Here is a 6,094-nt window from a genome sequence, read left to right as displayed (position 1 = left end):
GAAATCAAGGCACAACAATTCGAGCTGAAGCCGATCATGTTCCAAATGTTGCAAAATATGTGTCAATTTAGTGGGATTCCTACTGAAGATCCACATCTTCATTTTCGACTATTCATGGAAATGAGTGACTCATTTAATCTAGTCGGGGTGACCGAGGATGCCTTGAGATTGAGATTATTTCCATACTTCTTAAGAGATAGAGCACGAGCGTGGTTGAACTCCCTACCGTCTAGTTACATAACTTCATGGCAAGAGTTGGTTGAACGTTTCTTAATGAAATATTTCCCTCCATCTTTAACCTCCAATATCTGAAATGAAATCACTTCATTTCAAAAACTTGGCGAAAAATCTTTATATGAGGCATGGGAGTGATTCAATGAGTTATTACAAAAGTGCCCTCATCACAACATTCCTTACTGTGTTCAAATGGAGACTTTCTATATTGGTCTCAATATTCATACTAGAATGATGGTGGATGCTTCAGCAAATGGAGCCCTTCTTTCTAAGTCTTATAACGATGCTTACGAGATTATTGAAAGAATTGCCAACAATAACTATTAGTGGCCAACCAACCAAGTAGCCTCAGAGAGACGAGTAGCAGGAGTACATGAAGTGGACACACTCGCTTCTTTGGCAGCCTAGGTATCCTTTATGTCTTCTATACTTAAGAATGTAACTGCTAATGGTTTCAATGTTAATTTGACAGGTTAGCAACTGAACCAGTTTGAAATATTTCTTATGAATACTATGGAGATGGCCATTTCTTTGAAAATTTCCCATCGAATCAAGAGTCAAAATATTACATGGTAAATCATAATTGGAATGGTTCGCAATCAAATTCTTACAACACTTCATGGTAGAATCATCCAAATTCTCCATGGAGTAATCAATGGGTGGACCATAGCGATTCTTTTATGCCATTTCGACCAATTTATCCACCATAATATTCTCAACAAGTACAACAACCCCCACGAACTGAATCTTCAAATAATATTAAGAATCTGCTGAAGCCATATATAGCGAAGAATGATGCCACTTTAAGAAATTTGGAGAATTAAATGGGTCAACTAACTAATTAACTTCAAAATAAACCCCAAGGTATTTGACCGAGCAACACAGAAAATCCAATAATTTTGGGCAAAGAACATTGCAAAGCAGTCTCTTTTCCAAGTGGAAACACATTGGAGCCTAAGTGCTTGAGGTTCAAGATAAGTTTGTTGTAGCTCAAGACAAAAAGGAAGTTCCACTGAGATTTGAAACTTTTGTATCAAAAAAAGTAGATTTAGTGATCCTTGATGAGTTAAACTCTAAATAGTTAGTTCTAATTATCTAACACCCTTGCCGGATGCAAAAAAATTTCCACAGAAGAGTTGTTCGGTTAAAGCTAAGATTCCACCATTTCCATATCCTCAACGATTCCAGAAGCAGCAACGAGATACTCAGTTGAAAGAAATTTTTTATGACGAGGTGGTTTTTAATGACTTCGATGATGCTAAATCCCCAGATGTAGTTGAAGACTATTCTGCTATTTCCAAGATGGGATTCTGGCTTTTATAGAGCTGGGGCTTAATTTTGTAGATGATCCATTAGATACACATCTACAAGAGGATTCGCCAAGTGATGATGAAGACGAGGAATGTTAGGCTTTGTTAGAAGCTAAAAAAAAGGATTCACTCAGGAAGTTCCACTAGAATCATTAGAGTTATTATCTCGGGAGTACATACAACCAAAAGTGTTGATTGAAGAGCCAGCTAAATTGGAACTAAAGACTTTGCCTCCTCATTTGAAATATGATTATTTGGGTTTATCTTCATTTTTACCTATCATGATTTCAGTTGAGTTCACCAAGAATCAAAAAGAAGAGTCATTTATTTTTTTGGAAAAGCACAAGAAGGGTGTCAGATGGACTATTGCAGATATTCGAGTCACAGGTTGGAGAATTTGTAGAAATTACAGGAAGTTAAACAAGGTTTCTAGGAAATATCATTACGAGTTTTCTTTCCATAATAAGATGTTGGATAGATTTGATTGGAAAGAATATGATTACTCCTAGATGGTTATGGTTGATATGACAAATGGCCATTTAACACCACTATGGTCAATGACGATCTTGAATAAAATGGAAGAAGTTCTCTTCACTTTCTCTATGTTATTTTATATTTTTAGTTTTTTTTCTCGTTTGAATAAAATGGTAGATCTAAATAAAATTTTCTTTGGTTCATTACATTAACTAAAACTCTATCTAGGAGATTGGGACTTAAGCAGGACCATCTGTTACCCCTCTAGTCTTTCTTGGGAGTTTAATTTAATGTAATTTTTTGAAAAATATTTTCCTAAGTAGACTGAAAAATTTAGGTATTTATTTTGTTAAATGATGGGTCAGCTTTTAACCCAAGCAATAATTTCTTTGAGTTTTTTTTAGTTTACTTTCAACACAAGAGCTTAGGATCCAAAAGAAGCTGCCATTGGGCTTAAGATACTGCTAGGAAGGAAAATATTCAACCCTTTTCCGCACAACCCTATAGCCCTTACCTTGCTTCACTACTACTCTCAAGTAGCCCAATAGTTCACCTCATTTAACCCTTTAATGTTGCAACCCTTAACTCCTTTAATCACCACCCCAAACACCTTCATTCGAAGTCACCAATTACCGCACCTAAACTATCCTTAAAACCACCACCCTCTTCAACTCTAAACCTTACCCTCAGCTACTCACTCACCTGCTCAAAACTGAAACCACCTTTAATAGATTTCCTAAGTTCGACGCTGAGAGTCCCTTTATCTAGCACTATTCCAAGAAGTGAACAATTTGGTATAATGGTTATGCTGCAACACATTAGCTGCAACAACAAGATTTTTGGAGATACTAAAAAATATGGGATGACTCAATCAGAGATGCATTTAAAATATATATTTCATAACTTGTTTGATTTTTTGCCTAAATTTCTAGACTTTATACTCGAACCATGGAATCCAATGTCAAGGAAGGAAAAAGATGAGTTAGATTTTGAGGGATTTGCAAATAAATAAAAAGGGGGGGTCTTTACTTTATTTCATTTTCTTTCCTAGGTTATTTAATGATTTAGGATTAGGTGCTATTGAGATTTTTATTTTCGCATAATAAAATAAGAGGTGGAAATCATAAATAAAAATGAACAAGCTGTAAAGTACAAAGTGTGGCAATAGATATATACATGTCTAGGATTGGATCTAGAGAGAGCTTGATACATAAGTAGTCAAATTAACTCACCTCCTTTTTTCTAGAATCCTACCTTGTGTATAGTATCTATTCACTTCTAACAGTGAGGACATTGTTCAAAAATTATTTCCTCTTAGAATAAAATTTTCTTTTAGTTATGATTAGGATATATTTTGTTCAAAAATTTGAAATTTTGTTAAGTATGCTAAACTTTAGTATGAATAAAATTATATTATTTCAATAATTGATGTGTTGGTTAAATTATGACATAAATTTATTATTAATAATGCATGCAAATCATACCATAAAATTTTTAATTCCTTAAGAAAGTTAGGCATGCATGAAAGTTTAAGTCTCTATAATTGACTTAGTAGTTTCTTGAAGCGAAATCCTAGGAAGCATAGAATGTTGAAAATGTTTTAGACAACTTTGTTTTGGACCGTTTGAGCCTTTCAAGCCAACCTTGATGAAATTTTATCCCTTGAAACCCAACTTTGAGACTATATAGCTTAATTTTATTTGAAACCTTGCAATATTTAGCCATCACTTTTCTCTTAATTATCTTTAAATTGTCCCAAACACTAGACTCAGTACTATTCAGAACATTCTTTGAAAATAAGTTTTGGGGAGTTGAAAAGAAGTATCAAATGCTAAAATAAATTGTAGCACATACAAAAAAATGCCCGTGAAAAAAAAAGGAAAAAAAGAAAAGAAAAGAAAAAGAAGAAAAGAGAGAAGATGATACATACTTGAAAGAAAATAAATGTACAAAGGAGCATGTGAGAGCAAAATAAGTTGGTGTATTGAAGGTAAATATTCGAAAGGTCCGATTAAAGCTGAGCCTAGGGTTTTAATCCTAAATTTATCTATCTTTTACCTACCCTTAGCCTAGCCACATTACATGTAATATCCTGATTTTGGGCCTAGTCGGAATAGCGGTTTCGTGACCACAAAATCCGAGATAGAAATAATTATTTTATAATTATTTTGAGGTCTATGATATGATTGCATTATTGTGTAAAAATTTCGTGAAGAAATTTTATGCATAAAGTGCTTAAATTGAAATTAGGGACTAAATCGAATAATTTGTAAAACTTGCATTCTAGAAGTTTCTAGTTTGAAATTGTTTTGAAATATTAATTAGGAGGTCTTAAATAGCAATTTTACCAATTTCTAAGTCTATGGACAAAAATTGGACATGGATGGAATTTTTGGAAAGTTTAGTAGCAAGGGCATTTTGGTCATTTAGGGGTAAAATGAATTAAAATACAAAATTAAAAGCCAATTTTGCTCATCTTCAACCCAATGGCCGAATATAGCAAGGAGAAACCATGGCTAGGGTTTTTCAAGCTTCCAAGCTCGATTGTAAGCCCGTTCTAGCCTCGTTTTTTAATGATTTTTACGTTTTTGAAGTCCCGGTAGCTCGATTAAGCTTATGCTAGCAATAATTTAACCTAGGGTTTATATTTGGAAAAATACCCATAGGTGAAATTTGTGTATTTTGGTGTTTTATGATAGAATATGAGATTTTAAATTATGTTAGACAACTTGTGCTACTCGGTTTTAAGCGAAAACTAGCAAAAGGGCTTAATCGGTAAAAATACCTAATAGCCATAAGTACATGTTAGAGTGAGAATTTGATGTTGCCATAGAAGGGAAAAATGATCAGAATGTCAAAAAACATAAGAAAATAGGTTGAAGTTTAATTTATGAGCTTTGGGGAAAAAGTGTAAAGATGCAAAAGTTTAGGGGCAAAACTGTAATTTTGCCAAAATATGATTTTGGGTCAATTTGAATAATGTGAGTCCTAATTAGACTATATTTTAAATGATAGAGCAAGGAAAACTGAAATTCGGGCTAAAATGGAAAAATACCAAGTTGTGGACGAAATGGTAAAAGTAGCCATTTTTGCATACGAGGTAAGTTTATGTGTAAATAATGTAGCATAATTGTTATTTTTAAGTTATTGATGTTAATTATATGATATGCTGATTTTTTTATCGTGAAATATTATGCTTTGTGGTTAATGTTGAGTAATATGCAAAATATGTTTACTGCTTGATAAATATGAATTGCTACCGAGTATCAGTTCCGATATTCCATGGAAGACGGCAATGTGAGATCGAGGAAAAAAGCCCGTTTGAACCTTAGGAATAGATTAGGATACAAGTGACATGTCACTAGGATGGTTGAGCATCCGAACTCGTTGAGTTGAGTCCGAGTTCACTTATGGATGCGAATGTTCGAACTCGTTGAGTTGAGTCCGAGTTCGTGAAATGTAACTAGGCATCCGAACTCGTTGAGTTGAGTCTGAGTTCACTTATGGATGCGAACGCCCGAGCTCGTTGAGTTGAGTCCGAGTTCACTTAGGGGCGGGTTACATGATTTCTTGATTACATATGAGGCACTTATGTGCAAATTATCGGTGTATCCGAGTTGTATTCCGATGTGTTCAACGGGTGAAATTTCTAGTGAAATGAAAGAACACTTAAGATGCATGCGACATTTTGGTAAATATTGTGAAATGGACACTTTGGACAGGTATGTTCTTAACCCTCGGGTTGATAATAGATACAACAACGATAAGGTAGTAAGATGATGAATGATGTTTAGAAATATGATATATGTTTTGGTGATACCATGCTAAAGTTGTTTGGTATATTTGTATTGTTATGTTACTTGTTATTTACATATGAACTTACTAAGCATTTATGCTTACTCCCTCCTCTTTATTTACTGTAGTTTTGAACAAGCCAGCTCGGGAATCGGGACGGGTCGAAGGTTCGATCACACTATCCAAAGGACTTTCATCTGGGTAAATGGCTTGTAAAACTTAAGTATGGCGTGTATAGCAATATATTTATTTTGTGTAAATAATTTTATGATATGGCCATG

General features: G+C 34.0%; 1 non-coding gene across 1 annotated transcript; it reads right to left on the bottom strand.

The window, feature by feature from the left end:
- Positions 1–304: 304 nt before the first annotated feature.
- Positions 305–410, bottom strand: LOC121211717 (small nucleolar RNA R71). The gene has a single exon (XR_005906936.1). It is a non-coding gene; the product is annotated as a small nucleolar RNA R71 (small nucleolar RNA).
- Positions 411–6,094: the final 5,684 nt, after the last annotated feature.

The sequence above is a fragment of the Gossypium hirsutum genome, chromosome A12 (genome assembly GCF_007990345.1).
Source record: "Gossypium hirsutum isolate 1008001.06 chromosome A12, Gossypium_hirsutum_v2.1, whole genome shotgun sequence".
Lineage (NCBI taxonomy): Eukaryota > Viridiplantae > Streptophyta > Magnoliopsida > Malvales > Malvaceae > Gossypium > Gossypium hirsutum.
Note: the sequence above shows the minus strand (reverse complement) of the source record. Positions and strands in the feature narration are given on the sequence as shown.